This window comes from Diabrotica virgifera, chromosome 4 (assembly GCF_917563875.1).
Source record: "Diabrotica virgifera virgifera chromosome 4, PGI_DIABVI_V3a".
Lineage (NCBI taxonomy): Eukaryota > Metazoa > Arthropoda > Insecta > Coleoptera > Chrysomelidae > Diabrotica > Diabrotica virgifera.
Window position 1 is genome coordinate 144,855,458 of NC_065446.1, and position 17,901 is coordinate 144,873,358.

The 17,901-nt window shown below is 31.0% G+C and overlaps 1 protein-coding gene across 3 annotated transcripts in view; it reads left to right on the forward strand.

The window, feature by feature from the left end:
- LOC126883185 (G-patch domain and KOW motifs-containing protein) overlaps window positions 1–17,901 on the forward strand; it is a 546,084-nt gene that overhangs the window by 22,877 nt on the left and 505,306 nt on the right. The window lies entirely within an intron of this gene.

Consider the following 17,901-nt stretch of genomic DNA (forward strand, 5'->3'; position numbering starts at 1 on the left):
TACACCCTGTATATTGATCTGTAAATATTTATTAGAATTTAGTTTGGATGTAAGTAGATCTCTCTTTTAATGAGCTTTCCGATGAACCATTAAAGACTTTTGTGAATAATTAAAGTGAAAAGGACGATGTATTTAGTTTTAAAATGGAAAAAGATTGTTTATTACGGGAACTATAGAATCTACAGGTAGAGGTAATTATCATTTTCTAGAAAAATGGTTTAAAAGAAAGTTTGGAATTTTAATATCTTTGTTTCACCCCGAGTAAATGTTGTAGGGTTCCCCGAAAGTAATTAGGATGGTCGGAATAATTTTGAAAATGACTGTTTGTTTGTCGAATGGAAAGGAGAAATGTTTCTGACTCTTGGCAATTTGGAAGGGGAAAAGTGGTTTGAATGTTGAATGAATTTGAAAAAGAAGGCAGTATGTGATTGGCATCGCTGAGGAGCAGTTCGACGTTTTCGTGGATAGATAGTTAGCAAGTACCAGTGGCTGTTTGATAGTGGAGAATAGTGCTGAAAAGTGGAACGAGAGACAGATCAAATTGAGACGAAATACCTCTTTGGTTCTGTATTATTGTGAGAAGGAGAGCAGAGAATTTTTGGAGTTTGTGTGAATCGAGTACTGGTCAAAAGAGGCTTTGGCTCGTTGGAGAATTGGTGCTGGTATGCTGATAGTTTTGAAGCTGGAGAACGGAGAGGTCTTTGATGAGTAGCCTTTAACATAGTCAACGAGGGAGAGCTGTTTTGGGTCACGAGAAGACATCAGAGTGAGTGAAGCAAAAGGTCAGTCAACTTATGTGAAAGATATTTTTATGTTCGGAAACTAAAATTTTGAGTAAAAAGCGTAGGAATTAAAATTCCAATATTTCAGAAAGTAAATAGGAAGTATAGCTAATCTTACGAATACATAATTTGGTTTTGTTTATTTTGTTGTACCAAAGTCATCGGGAACAAACCGATAAATTGTTTTTTTTTAACTAGAATAAATTTAAGTGGTAAAAATTTCATTCGGACATCTGTGTCCACAGGTTTTAGATTTTATAGAATTTTAGAGTATTGATTTTGATAAATAAAAGACAATTCTGTATGTTTATTTTATATTTTTGCTTTATTTCTTTTTCCTATTTTATCCCGATTAGGATCAACTAAGAGATACTGAAACCACGAGAGAAGATAAGTATAACGTAAGATAATTTAGACATTTTTTTAATATTATAAAAAGGCACCCTGAGATTTTTTATTCATTTTTTATGTATGATTTGCGACAATTAAATAATTAATCAAATAAATAATAATTAATATAAAATTAATAAGAAGCAGATCATAACAACATGGCGAGCCAACGTAGGACATTAAAGTATCTCTGGTTGTGAATTTGAAGGGAATAGGAAAAGGAAAAACAGGTGAAGGAAAATTTATTTGCCCGTCGGAAAAAGTTGATATATTTAAAATTTTTGAAATATTTGTTTGACTTAATTTTTTTTATCTAGGTACAGTTTTTACATATTTATTTTATTTTTGATTGATTTGAATTTTGAAATATTTAAAAATTTGTGGGATAAATTGATTATATTTGGGGAGAGAAAAATTTTCGTCTCGACAGCATACAAGGTATTTTCGAATTTCATATTAGGCGGGGATAAATTTTAACTACATGTCGGTAACAACCAGAAGCAAAAGCAAAGAAAACAAAAAACAAGAAGAACATTTGGAACAAGAAGAACATATAGAACAAGAAAACATTTTCGAAACAACAATTATGGCATCAGAAAATCAAGAATTGTCAGGAATAGATAAATTATTACAACTGATGCAACTCCAGTCACAAAAAATGGATGACAATCAAAGGGAAACAAAACAAGCAATGGATGAAACACAACAAAAAATGGGTCACAAAATGGATAAAAATCAGGAAGAAACAAAACGAGCAATGAAAGAAAATCAGGAGGAAACAAAACAAGCAATAGAAGAGAACAATAAGAAAATAGAGGAACGCATAGAAAAGTATGAAAAGGAAATAAAAGGATGTTTGATAACAATGAAAAACGAGATAGAACAGCAAGAAATGAAAATTAAAGATCACATGCAAGAACAAGAAATGAGAATGAAGGACCACATGAAAGAACAAGAAATGAAAATTCAAAACAAAATGGAGGAGTTAACAAATTGCCAGAAAAAGGAACTAGAAAATTTGGAAAACAAATTTGAAAATGCTTTACAAGAAGACAAGAAAGAAATAGAAGAAAGATGCCGAAATAATGAAAAACTAATTGATATCAGAAAACAACAAAATTCCGGAGAAAGAAGGGAAACGATTATCCATAGTACAGAGGAAGTGAAAATAAGATTTGGCGGGGATGTAAAAAAATTACACCCAGTAATTTTCATAAACAATTTAAAAAAGAAAATACGATACATCGGTAACTTCGAGACAGCCAAAGAAAGGATAAGGAACCATCTTAAAGATGAGGCAAGTTTATGGTTCGATAGAAAAGAAGAAGAATTGGACAATTGGCATAAATTTGAACAAAAGTTCCTGAGTTATTTTTGGGGAAAAATACAACAGCTAGAAATAAACAAGGATTTGCAAAATGGGATGGGTATTTCAGAGAAAACATATGCACTACAATTATATAATAATGCAAAACATCTACAGTACAATTATTCATCCGAACAGCTAGTAGAACTGATAGCCAGACATTTTGAAGATACCTTAGAAGATCACATAACTCTACAAAACTACAAAGATATCGACAGTTTGTGCCAATTCTTACAAATACGAGAAGCAAAAATGAGAGAAAGAGAAATAAGAAGATCGCAAGATAATTATAGACAACGCGAAAATCGAGACTATAGAGATAGAAGACAGAACTTTAGGAGAGATGATACAAGAAGAGAAAACGAAAATAGAGACAACGGAAGAGGAAACTATGAACAAAGAAATCGGCAATGGAACGAAGACAGATATCGAGAAAACCAGAATAGAAATAACACCCGCACAAATCAAGAAGACAGAAATGATAATAGAAGGAATGAACAGGAAAATCCTGGAAACCGATACGGGTCCGACAGACAAAGAGAAAACAGAAGAGCGGTAAACAACACGCAAATATATGAATATGAGGATGAGAGACAAAGCGACGGAAGAAGAAGCGAAGAAGAACAGCAAGCGTCTTTTCACGAAAGCGCTCACTAAAAACAAAAGAACAAACAGGAATTTTTTGTCACCCGAAGGAATTTATTAAATTAGCAGGAAATAATGATAAAGGAAGTGGATCTAATTTAAAATTTGTAGATGGTTTTATCAATGAGAAACCGATTAAAATTATGATTGATACTGGTTCAGAAATTACTTTGATTAACAGGAAATTAATAGAAGAGGTTGATTTGACGAATTTAATTTACAAAATTCCCAGGGTAAACTTAGTGGGCGCAAATAAACGGACTTTGGCAACAATAAATGAAGGAATACGAATAAAGGTTCGATTGGGGAAGAAATTGTATGCACTACAATGTGTTATAATGCCAAACATGATTCATGATATGATCGTAGGAGTGGATGAATTGTCAGAAAAACATGTGGTGATAGATTTCAAAAATAACACGATGAAAATCACAGATGGAAAAGAAGAAGAACCGAACATTCTGGAAATGGACAAGGAACATGAGAAACGAAAAAAGGATAATGCATACAAAAAACAAACGGTGGAAACGAATTTGGCAATGAAGCAAGGACAGAAAAGAGAGAGGAGAAAGCAGCAGAAGATAAGTAAAAACAATGAAGCCTGGGATTCCTCGAAAAAAGAGATGAGCCCAGAAGAAGAAAAAGAAGAAAAAAGAGTGACAAAAGAAAATGAAGATTGGGATTCCTCGAAAAAAGAGATGAGCCCAGAAGAAGAAAAAGAAGAAAAAAGAGTGACGAAAGAAATTGACGATTGGGATTCCTCGAAAAAAGAGATGAGTCCAGAAGAAGAAAAAGAAGAAAGAAGATTGATAAAAGAAAATGAAGATTGGGATTCCTCGAAAAAAGAGATGAGCCCAGAAGAAGAAAAAGAAGAAAGAAGATGGATAAAAGAAAATGAAGATTGGGATTCCTCGAAAAAAGAGATGAGCCCAGAAGAAGAAAAAGAAGAAAGAAGATTGACAAAAGAAAATGAAGCTTGGGATTCCTCAAAAGAAGAGATGAGCCCAGAAAAAGAAAAGGAAGAAAAAAGATTGACACAGGAAAATAAAGCTTGGGATTCCTCAAAAGATGAGGTGAGCCCAGAAGAAGGAGAGATCAGAATAGAAAAAGAAGGCGGAAAAGATACAATTGAGACTGCGGTATTTAAAGAGGAAGTATGCAAAATGGAGAAGACAGAATACACAATAAACATGTGTAGAGAATCGGAGGAAAAAGAAAGAGAATTGATATGTGGAGAAGAAAAGGAGAAGGAACTGCGTGTAATATTGAGGGAATGTGAAAATTTAATAAATGAACAAAACAGAGTAGCCAAAAAGTATGAAAATTCATTTGAGACTAAAGACTTAGGAAACTTTCGATCGAAAACTTACCCTATCCCATCTAAGTACAGACACTGGGAAAAAGAAAGCAATCGTTTTTCAGGTGGGACTCAATATTTTGACACAATAGAAAAGTGTTGTTGTCGAGAGAAAATCATTTTTTTGTTACACTTATTAATACTGATTTTATCTCAAAACAAGGCGGGGATGTTATTGTGTTTTCAATTTATCAATCAAAGGCAAAATGAAAAAAATTAAATTTTTTTTAAATAACGCGGGCACATAAATGTGATACACCCTGTATATTGATCTGTAAATATTTATTAGAATTTAGTTTGGATGTAAGTAGATTTCTCTTTTAATGAGCTTTCCGATGAACCATTAAAGACTTTTGTGAATAATTAAAGTGAAAAGGACGATGTATTTAGTTTTAAAATGGAAAAAGATTGTTTATTACGGGAACTATAGAATCTACAGGTAGAGGTAATTATCATTTTCTAGAAAAATGGTTTAAAAGAAAGTTTGGAATTTTAATATCTTTGTTTCACCCCGAGTAAATGTTGTAGGGTTCCCCGAAAGTAATTAGGATGGTCGGAATAATTTTGAAAATGACTGTTTGTTTGTCGAATGGAAAGGAGAAATGTTTCTGACTCTTGGCAATTTGGAAGGGGAAAAGTGGTTTGAATGTTGAATGAATTTGAAAAAGAAGGCAGTATGTGATTGGCATCGCTGAGGAGCAGTTCGACGTTTTCGTGGATAGATAGTTAGCAAGTACCAGTGGCTGTTTGATAGTGGAGAATAGTGCTGAAAAGTGGAACGAGAGACAGATCAAATTGAGACGAAATACCTCTTTGGTTCTGTATTATTGTGAGGAGAGCAGATAATTTTTGGAGTTTGTGTGAATCGAGTACTGGTCAAAAGAGGCTTTGAGGTCAATCCATATCAAATCAACCAATTAAAATTAAAATGGTTGCTGACTAATTTTTTTTATTTTTTATTTTTTTACCCAAGATTGTACTATGTTCAGAGAGTTAAAAACTGGTAGTCATTAATTTTTTTTATGTTCAGTTTTTTTTGGCAGCCATTTTGTTTGGTTGCGACAGCCGATTTTGCGTTTTGCAAAGGTTTGCGTTTAAGTCTGTATCTCATTCATTTTCAAAGATATTCAGTTATAACAAAAACCATCTTAAAGAGCATTAAATTTACTATATTTTAAGCTTAATTACTACTTACATCTACTTAATAGTGAATTTAAAAAAAATTATAAACGTTAACGTTTTGGGAAGATAAATTCTCATTATTGAAGTTAAAAATTTTAAAGAAGGAATTAAAACTCACTTTTAAATATTTTTTCAGATGTAGTCCTTATATAGCAGTACTTCTCCAAACAGTTTTAGCTTTGAATGTCTCATCCTTTTTTTATATGATTTTTCAAAAATTGTAATTTGTCGAAAATCAACCATTTTCAACCTGAAATATCTCAAAAGGGACACACACAAAAAATCTAAAATTCTCACAAAGTACTCTTTACTTAGGTGGTAGTAAGTGGTTTAAATTGCATCATTGAGACTTTATTAGTTTTTAAGTTACAAATTTTAAAAAATAGTGTTTTATTCAATGTCGCAAACACGAAGACTCTTACCAATTGAAAATAAATTATAAAGACACATTGTTATTTTAACTTTAACTGTACATATTGCTTATTTCCTATAAAAATTGTCAGTAGGTTGCTGTTATTGTCACTTGGTGCTCTTAACAAATTGTTGTATAAATTTGACTGATCGCTGTACAAAGTTTTTCACTAATGTTGAAACTTCGACCTGTGGCAGTTGTAAATTCTGTTGGCGACAGTTTTCTTAGTACCTTGCTGATGGGCACCCACACCTTGTCATCTTTTGAGGCTTTAAAAGAGGTTCTTGGACCATGTGGATGAAAAAAGTGAATACAGAGATCATTATGTTCTTCCGATGTTTCTACGACTCTCCCGATCCACCATTTATCGTCATAAACACAAGCTATATTATCATTTATTTCAAATGAAAATGCATTGCAGTCTGGAATAAGAGAAGTACTGCAAGTAGTAAAGCGTTCTGATTTTGAGTACTCGTAGCATTTTATCTCTGCTTGACTTAGAGGTACAAATCGATGACACGCCCTTGTCTGCGGTACTTTTACACAGTAGTCAAATCTCTTTTGTAATTTTGTGCTGTTTGTTTCAATTTCTTCTGATGGTACAAAAATAATGATATATTATCAAGGCAAAACTTGTACATTTCTTCAGCTGTTAAAATTTGATTGTTATAAGGACTTTTTAAACTGGCCCGAGTTACAGCTCTCTTTGTGGTACCACCAATTCCGTCACAGGCATTTTTGTTATGTGAGGAGGCAAAAAAGTTCCACTCACATGCAATATCAAAATCAGTCTTATGGTGGCAAATGTTACTGAAGTTCTTTCGGTTCTTGTACTGACCGCTGCATCCATCACTGAAATAAATTATTTTCTTTACTTCTGGTGCTACTTTCTTCACTTCTTCGACAAAATATTTTTGGAATGTGTGAACAGTAGCAGTGTTATGATCCAAGTTGTCACTTATAATACATAAGCTTTTACATTTAATACCATCTTCATCATTTTGTTTGTAGTAAAATACAAAGGGGTGCAAGGTGGCTTGAGGATTGGACCAATGAAAACTTTGAATTTCGTCTTGTACAGCGGACAAATGTCATGTTCTCCGCAAAATCACACAACACTACACAAACATTCGTTTGATAAATTTTCCTTAAGGTCTTTCAAATATCGAGACTGTGCTTTCTAAATGAAATGATGTTTTTTTAATTCAATAAGCCTGTCAACTAAGGCCTCAAAAAAGTCATCAACCGGCATAGTTCGAGTGATTAGTTCTGCTCGATTAGTACTAACCCACTGCATAAAAGTAATATCATCAGGAAGATCATCAGTTTCAGTGCCTAGTAGCTCAATAAGAAATTGTCTACCTGGGCAGAGCTCACAAAGATCAAGCATGCATTCACTACTCTCAGAGTTGCAAACCAGTAAATCAATTAAGTCTTTGTAATCAGTATTGAGGTTTGCTCCAGCAATCATAAGTTTTACATTCTGGTGGTACTTGCACACACATACACTGTGTGTACCAGATGACCCAGGTAAAACACACCACTTGGGCCTTAAGGAGCAAAAAGCTGACCTACCAATTTTATGGCTAGGATATTTTTCTTTGAAAGCCACAAACAACTCATTCAATGTATACAGTATTAGTCTTTTTTGTTTATAAACTTTGTGACCCAATGAAACACATTCCTTTTTTCCGGGGCATAACCGACTATTTTCATCGTCTTCATAAAACTTAATGACATCATTAACAACTTCATTACTTAATCTGTGGCCATCCTTATTTTTTAATTCAGGTAAAACACCTTGACTTTTCATTAGTTTTCGTGATAATCGTACTTGATAATCAGTAACATCAAACTCTTTACATATCCGTTGTTTGGACCAAGAACTGGGTAACAGACTTATGATCTTAATTTTTTCTTCTTTTTTACTTAGTTTACATTTTTCTTGCAACTGTGCGATAAGTTTCTTGTAATCATTTGACAAATCGTCTTCAGTTTCTTCTGTGCTTTCTTCTTCATTTGTAACACTCTCATTGAAAGTGTAAACCAATTTTCTTTTCACAGCTGTACAGTTATATTCAAAAAAAAAAGGGTACAAGTATTAGAAAGGGAAGTTAACGTCATCCTATTTGTGTAAAACCGGCTGGGATTTTTGGAGGTTATCAAATGTCATAAGTGATCAAAAATGCAACTCATAGACGTCAAAGACGTTTAATTTGATAAAAGGTTTAACGTTACGTACAATAAAAAATTAATATGCCTCGTCATTTAAGTGAGATTAAAAAGGCTCAAATAATTACGAAAATGGAAGAAGGATGGTCAATTCGTGCGCTAGCAAATTTCTATAATAGAAATTTGAAAACAATCTTCAGAATTAAGCAACGATGGGTCCAACAACAATCATTAAAAAGAAAAGTTGGTTCAGGGCGTTCCAAAGTATCCACTCCTCAACAAGATGCTGTTTTAGTTCAATTCTAAAGAGATAATCCATTTGCGACGTCGAAGGATTCATACGGGATTTCCTGGTGCCCAACCTACTGTAAGCAGAAGGATCAATGAATCTGAATTAAAAAACCGACCAGCTGCTAAAAAACCATTAGTAACTGTTGAACATCGGCAAGCAAGAGTAATATTTGCACTAAACTATATTTACCGCAACCCACAATTTTGGAACAACGTCATTTTTACTGATGAAAAGACTTTTCAGTCGACCTATAACGGTCAAATCCGTGTTTATCGTCCAGCCAATACTAGGTTTGAAGAACGATATATTCACTCTCATAATAAATCTGGACGTTTTTCTGTAAATGTATGGGGTTGGATTAGTATACATGGACCTGGTGTTTGTTGGCGATTAGAGGGAAGATTTACTGCCGACAATTACATTAACGTTTTGGAACACGTAATGCTCCCTTCTATTGAGCAATTGTATCCTAATAATACTTTTATATATCAACAAGATAATTGTTCAGTCCACATTGCCCATGCCGTAAGGAATTGGTTTCAAACGCAAAACCTGGAAGTATTGCCATGGCCTGCCAGTCCAGATATAAATCCAATTGAAAACATTTGGGGCATAATTGTTAAAAAAATATATAAAAGAAATTTTATGCCACAAAATTCAGATCAATTGTGGGATACAATCTTAGAGTGCTGGGAAGATCTTGATCCAAATATGATATCTAATATAATTCAAAGTATGCCAAATAGACTAAATAAAGTTATAGAAGCAGACGGTTCTATCACCAAATACTAAATTCTATTTGTAACAGTCATTAAAATTATTCTTTATATAATTGTTGAATAAATGGTTTCGTCTAATTAATGCTCAACGCCAATGATTTATATTTTTAATAACCTGTGACATTTGATAACCTCCAAAAATCCCATCCGGTTTTACACAAATAGGATGACGTTAACTTCTCTTTCTAATACTTGTACCCTTTTTTTTTATATAACTGTACTTATTTTTTCGGTTTTATATTTTAAAGCTGACTGGCGTTTTGTTTTACTCAATTTAATTATTTTTGAAGCAGGGGATATATTTAATGATTTACAAACAGAATCAACTAAATTTAAACTGGTGACTTCACCAACAAATGATTTCTCTACATCCGTTTCTGGTTCATAATCTATGTCAATGTCCCTTGTTTTTCCTTTTGCGGTGACACCAAATATTTTCTTATTACATGTAGGACAAAGTGATTTTCCAGGGATCAAGACAACGGGAATTTTGATTCCTTCGTAAATGTTCAAATAAGATCTCCCTTAATCCATTTCTAATAGGTTTTTTATGGATACCTAATGGGTCACAACAACTTCTACCAAATATATGATGGTACTTATTAAGATACTTCAATTTATGGTAGTTGCAAATTGTTTCTAGTTTACTTGATAATCGAAGCTCTAATAATAGTTGTTCACTTACATTTAAATCACTTACTTTATATATATATATATATATATATATATATATATATATATATATATATATATATCCTTAGAAAAAGGCTGGTATTCAGATTTATGACATAACTCACTAGTTAAAACTCCTAATGAACACTCCATATCAAAACTAACTTTTACAACACATATTGAAATACAACCACTCTCCACTAATGCATGAAGTCAACTGAACTACTATTGCTGAGCCTTGCCTGTAGAGACTTGTCTGTCAGTTATCTCTGCTAGTCTCTTCTTGCCTCAACAGGCATGAGTGACTCATTCCTTTACAAAATTCAAAATTTAAACTTTTTTTCTTTGAATATATTAAAAATCTAATGGAATATTCATTTTTAGGACTTAAAAATAATTTAAAATACCAAGTTTCATTACAATCGGATAATAAATAAAAATATATTTTTTTGTTAGATTAGATTTTTTAATTTGACATAAAATTCAACTCATATATTAACTTAATGTTAACAGCTTTTGTAGTAAATAAACAGTACGTACAGTTAAGAGTTAAAATAACAATGTGTCTTTATAATTTATTTTCAATTAGTAAGAGTCTTCGTGTTTGCGACATTGAATAACACACTATTTTTAAAAATTTGTAACTTAAAAACTAATAAAGTCTCAATGATGCAATTTAAACCACTTACTACCACCTAAGTAAAGAGTACTTTTTGAGAATTTTAGATTTTTTGTGTGTGTCCCTTTTGAGATATTTCAGGTTAAAAATGGTTGATTTTCGACAAATTGCAATTTTTGAAAAATCATATAAAAAAAAAGGATAAGACATTCAAAGCTAAAACTGTTTGGAGAAGTACTGCTATATAAGGACTACATCTGAAAAAATATTTAAAGGTGAGTTTTAATTCCTTCTTTAAAATTTTTAACTTCAAAAATGAGAATTTATCTTCCCAAAACGTTAACGTTTATAATTTTTTTTTAAATTCACTATTAAGTATATGTAAGTATTAATTAAGCTTAAAATATAGTAAATTTAATGCTCTTTAAGATGGTTTTTGTTATATCTGAATATCTTTGAAAATGAATGAGATACAGACTTAAACCCAAACCTTTGCAAAACGCAAAATCGGCTGTCGCAACCAAACAAAATGGCTGCCAAAAAAAACTGAACATAAAAAAATTAATGACTACCAGTTTTCAACTCTCTGAACATAGTGCAATCTTGGGTAAAAAAATAAAAAATTAAAAAAATTAGTCAGCAACAGTCATTGGTTGATTTCATATGGATTGACCCTTTGGCTCGTTGGAGAATTGGTGCTGGTATGCTGATAGTTTTGAAGCTGGAGAACGGAGAGGGCTTTGATGAGTAGCCTTTAACATAGTCAACGAGGGAGAGCTGTTTTGGGTCACGAGAAGACATCAGAGTGAGTGAAGCAAAAGGTCAGTCAACTTATGTGAAAGATATTTTTATGTTCGGAAACTAAAATTTTGAGTAAAAAGCGTAGGAATTAAAATTCCAATATTTCAAAAAGTAAATAGGAAGTATAGCTAATCTTGCGAATACATAATTTGGTTTTGTTTATTTTGTTGTACCAAAGTTATCGGGAACAAACCGATAAATTGTTTTTTTTTTTAACTAGAATAAATTTAAGTGGTAAAAATTTCATTCGGACATCTGTGTCCACAGGTTTTAGATTTGATAGAATTTTAGAGTATTGATTTTGATAAATAAAAGACAATTCTGTATGTTTATTTTATATTTTTGCTTTATTTCTTTTTCCTATTTTATCCCGATTAGGATCAACTAAGAGATACTGAAATCACGAGAGAAGATAAGTATAACGTAAGATAATTTAGACATTTTTTTAATATTATAAAAAGGCACCCTGAGATTTTTTATTCATTTTTTATGTATGATTTGCGACAATTAAATAATTAATCAAATAAATAATAATTAATATAAAATTAATAAGAAGCAGATCATAACAATATATGTAATCGATAACCCTTCTACCCTAAGGTGTTGGGTGAGTTTAACTATTACTGAGTCATATTATGTAATAAATAACGTAATAAAAGAAATATACTCTTCAGATATAGATCCATTATATAGCATAAATATTTATAACATCCATCCAATTAACTGTGTTTTTCTCCAAGACTATTCAAAATTTCACCCAAGGATTAGACAATACATATTTGAGGAGGATTTAGAGAAGTATCTTCCCAGATGTCAATATATATTCACGGATGCATCAAAGAACAACAAGAAAGTAGGTTGCGCTATATTTGATCCACATAATAATCATAAAAAATCTTTTAAATTAAATGAAAAGCTTACAATATATTATATAAGTAATATGAAAATTACAGCAGAATCATTTGCAATTTGTGCTGACAGTAAAAGTGCTATTATGAAAATAAAAAATATCCGCCAAGTCAGTAGTAATTATATTTTGACTAATATTTATAATTAAACTTCAAGAATTACAAACAAAAAAAATTAATGTATCATTAGTTTGGATTAAAGGACATTGTGGAATAAAAGAGAATGAAGAAGTGGACGAAGATGTTAAGAAAGGAAGTAGAACTGGAGAGCTTTTAAGTTATAAATGTCCCAACAGTGAAATTGCCTGCCACGTAAAACTCATAATACTAGCCGAATGGAGAGAAATGTATAGTAACAGTCCAAAAGGAAAATTTTATAAAAAACATAGTTACCAAGCCTCCTGGCCAGTCTTGGTTCTCAAGACTGTCGGGAAGCAAGCGGTTTTTCTCTGTTTTGTGCAGGTTAAGGTTCAACCATGTTTTAACTCCCCAGTACAAATATAAAATAAAATTGAGTGATTCTCCTAATTGTTCATGTGGAGAAGAAGGTACAGCGGAGCACATGATCCTAGGCTGTTCTAGAATAATAAACGAGGTTAAATTATTAAATGAAGAAATGGCCAAAATACCCAAAATCACCAGACTATATAACCTAACTCAACTATTAAGAGCAGAAGATTACAATGTTTATCAAATTTTGTACAAACATATTTTATGCATTAGATTAAGTTTATAACCTATGTTTTTTTTCCTTTCGTGTTAAGCCCTATGCCTATCCGAGGTCCACACCTGTCTCGTCTAAATGCTCTGATCGACCCCTGAGCGTCAAATTGTGTCCTAGTCTAATATCCCAAATTATATTGAAAAAAAAAGACAATGAAAAAAAATAAATAAGTAAATAAATAAAAAAATACATAAAAAAATGAAAAAAAAATCACAATGAAAAGAAATAATTCTAGTGGAGTCAATGAAGGTGGATATGAGTTATTACCTCAGCTTTCGTTGAACCTCCATCGATTTTCAGAAAAATTTGGGACTGGTTAAAGGATACCTCAAGGAACAAAGGTGACATAGTGCCAACTTGCGCTTTTTGCATTTTAGGGGTGAAATACACCCCTTTTTTAAAAATTATTTTTTAGATTTCTGAAAGTGCAGTCACTGTAAGTTTTCACTTCCTATTTCGTTGAACCTTCATCGATTTTCATGAAAATCGGTAAGTAGTTAGAGGATACCTCAAGCAATAAAAGTTATATAGCATCAACTTGCGCTTTTGCATTTTAGGGGTGCAATACACCCCTACCTTTTAAATTGTAAAAAATGCAGATTTCCGCATTATGGCGCAAGTAATCTTTAATTAAGAAAAATAAATATTTGTTTTATAATTATGTGCATGAATTACATTTTTTTTTTATTTTTCAAACCTTATAGTAACCAAAAATCCGAAAATTAACAAGTCGAAAATCACGAAAACCTTATTCTTCTATATTTCTGAAAGTGTAGTCACTGAATGTTTTCACCCACGATTTCTTTGAACCTTCATCGATTTTCATGAAAATTGTTGATTAGTTAGAGGATACCTCAAAAAACAAAAGTGATATGGCACCAAGTTGCGCTTTCTGCATTTTAGGGGTGAAATCCACCTTTTTTTTTAATGCAGATTTCAGCATTCTGGCTCAAGCAATCTCGTTTAATTAAGTAAAATAAATATTTTTTACATTTATGTGTATGATTTATAATTTTTATTAATTTTTCAAACCTTATAGCAACCAAAAATCAGAAAATTAGCAAATCGACAATGACGAAAAAAATTATTCTTTTATATTTCCAAAAAGGCAGTCACTGAAGGTTTTCACCCCTGATTTCGTAGAAAACAATTGGCCGTTATAGAAATGTGGCTTCTAATGCTAGGTTTCCTTTTCCACAAATACATAAAATATAATTGAAAATTTATTTATTTTAGTAATTAAAGCAAATCTAATTAAATATAATTCTACAAGCAAACGGAACATACTAAAACTAAATTCAATTTACTACAATATAAAACAATATCTATACGAAAAAACAAACTACCAGAAAAACAGAATTTTTGTTTGTTTTACATTTTTTTAGATAAACGAAACATACTAAAACTAATTTAATATAGGTAATACTTTTTTTTTGAGAAATGGCTTTGGCAGAGCCAATTAGCCAGACTTATTTGTGATTGATTGCAGATTCATAGTCATAAATTTCTTATAAACATAAGTACATTCTACAATATTATTTTTATAGATACATTGGTACATTGTGTAGCTTTTTTTATTTTGTTTTTTTTTTTAATTATTTTACTGTTCTTTAATATATATTTTAATTTGTGCGAAACACTTTTTTTTTACTTCTTTTTATATAGGTAATACATAATATAAAACAACATACTATAGCTACTACGAAAAATACGCTTATCACTAAAGTATCGTCGTGCTTTCATGCTATATTCAATAAAACCAACTTGGTACGGCCTTTAATTAGATATCGCAAATCACTTTGGCTGATTTTGTCTGCATATATATTATGTTTGAAGAATCCCTTTTTTTGTGTGAGACTGGATATAGGACATTTCTCAAGTATGAATTCACATTCATGGTATATCGTTGCTATACAGGGATAATAATCTGTGCAGTGTTATGGTACAGGCTACGTTAAATATGAAGTAAATGTGGAAGATATACACTGGTTATTCATTTCAATTTAATTTGATTGTTTTTTAATCGTTTACAATATTTAAAATAATTAAAGACATAAAGTTAGGGATTTCAAAAATAAATTCAGTTCTCACTGGCAGGGTGGGAAATAATAAAGTGCCATACAATAGCATTTCATTATAATGCTCATTACAGGCTGCTCCGTTTGAGAAAACTCATACTCTCAAACTTTGAGAAAACTCATACTCTCAAACTTTGAGAAAACTCATACTCTCAAACTTTGAGAAAACTCATACTCTCAAACTTTGAGAAAACACTCATTCAGTTTCGACCAACCCTGTATTAGCTAAAATTAAACGTTTTGCTAGATTAATAATTTTTAACAATAATAGACTATATTAAAAATCACTTGAACATAAATTGATTTTCTGATGTCAAATCACTACAATTATACAGGGGGTGAATATTGCTATGAAATTTGAAAAAAAAAACGTAATTATCTTTTAAACTACTTTGTATAACATCACAAAACCTGATATTTTAAGAAATAAAACATAGAGGAGAATCCAAAAATGTAAAAATATACAGGGTGTTCCATTAAACAAAAGATAATTTTGTTTCACCCTGTCAATATGGGTGGCCCTGTATATTTGGAAATGTATTTAAATTCTGATATTATCTATGCCCCAATCTCACCTAAATAAACTTTTTTCGTATCTCCTACAACAAACGACTAATTGGACTTCCCACAACCTGTATACATACAAAATCTCCGCTATAAAATTTTTTCAAAGAAAATGTTATTGGTTTTTTTTAAAATAACTCCGTTAAATTTTGAAATATGAGATTTATCCAAAAACCCTTACATAGCTAAGTAAACGGTCTATAACACTGTATTAAACATAATTTTCTAAATCCTTTATTTTTTTTAAATACAAGGTGAAATGGCCCCGGTTACATGGTTCTCGCAGTAAAATTTAGGTTTTAAATGTTTCTATCTCGGTTATTTTTTGTCGTAAAAAAATATTAAAAAAAGAAAAAGCTTAAATAAAGTTAAAACTAAAATTTTGTTCTCTACCATTTTTTAAGTATATCGAGTATTTTTGGAGTTATTATCAAAAGAAAATGAAATTCACGAAAATTTGAAAAATTCTAATTTTTTTTAATCGTATTTTTTTCAAAAATATGCATTCTAAACCGGTCAAAATTGTTGAAGTTATTACTCATGTTAAAATAAATAAAGTTTTAAATGGGTTACTATAAATTTTAATTTTTGTGGAAATGACGTATGTTTCATTTTTCATTCTTCCCTAAAAAATCTGAAAGGGTCCTCTTATTTCCATCATAACTTGCTTAATTTTGATGCTATCGACTTCTTATATAGCTTTTTGATAGTTACCTTTAAGTACTTTATTAAAATGTTTAGTATCTATGTTTAACAAAGTGCATCGTTTTCCTGTTATTTAAGCTTGAATACTAAGATTTGAGTACTCGCGGAAAAAAAATATACATTCAATTGCATATAACTCACTTTGTATATATGTAATAAAGGATTTTTCGAATAAGGAGCTTATTTATTTTTATATTATCTTCGATTTTGGTAATAATAACTTTTTTAAAGAAACTTATGGTTTTTGAGTTATTTATGAAAAACTGCTTTAAAACATGGATTTTTTTCAGGAAAAATCAAAACTTTTGATCTTTAATAACTCAAGAACTATTGATTAATTGGAATAACTTTATACAGGGTGTCCCGAAAAGATTGGTCATAAATTATACCACACATTCTGGGGTCAAAAATAGTTCGATTGAACCTAACTTACCTTAGTACAAATGTGCTCATAAAAAAAGTTACAGCCCTTTGAAGTTACAAAATGAAAATCGATTTTTTTCAATATATCGAAAACTATTAGAGATTTTTTATTGAAAATGGACATGTATCATTCTTATGGCAGAAACATCTTAAATCAAAGTTATAGTGAAATTTGTCCACCCCATAAAAAATTATGGGGATTTTTTTCCCTTAAACCCCCCCAAACTTTTGTGTACGTTCCAATTAATTCATTATTGTGGTACCATTAGTTAAATACAACGTTTTTAAAACTTTTTTGCCCCTTAGTATTTTTTCGATAAGCGAGTTTTTATTGAGATACGGCTTCTTTTTCAATACATTTACGTAAAAATTTTATGAGGGTTTTGTTCCTTTAAACCCCCCAAATGTTTGTGTATGTTCCAATTTAACTATTATTGTGGTACCGTTAGTTAAACACAGTGTTTTTAAAACTTTTGCCTCTTAGTCTTTTTTTCATAAGTCACCTTTTATCAAGATGTAGCTTCTTTTTCAAAATATACCTAAAAATGTAAATTACAAATAAATTTTCAGATTATTAACAGGTCTCCATAATCGTACTTAACCATATACAAATATTTTATGGATGCGACAAACATTCAAAATATCTCGATAAACACTGGCTTATCGAAAAAGTACTAAGAGGCAAAAAAGTTTTAAAAAGGATGTGTTCAACTAATGGTGCCACAATAATAATTTAATTGGAACGTACACAAAAGTTGGGGGGGGGGGGTTTAAGGGAACAAAATCCCCATAAAATTTTTATGGGGTGCACAAATTTTACTTAAATTTTTTTTTAAGATGTTGCTGCCATAAAAATGCCACAAATCCATTTTCAATAAAAAATCTCTGAGAGTTTTCGATATATGAAAAAAAATCGATTTTCATTTTGTAACTTCAAAGGGCTGTAACTTTTTTTGTGTGCACTATTGTATATAGGTAAGTGAGGTTCAATCAACCTATTTTTGACCCCAGAATCTGTGGTATAATTTAT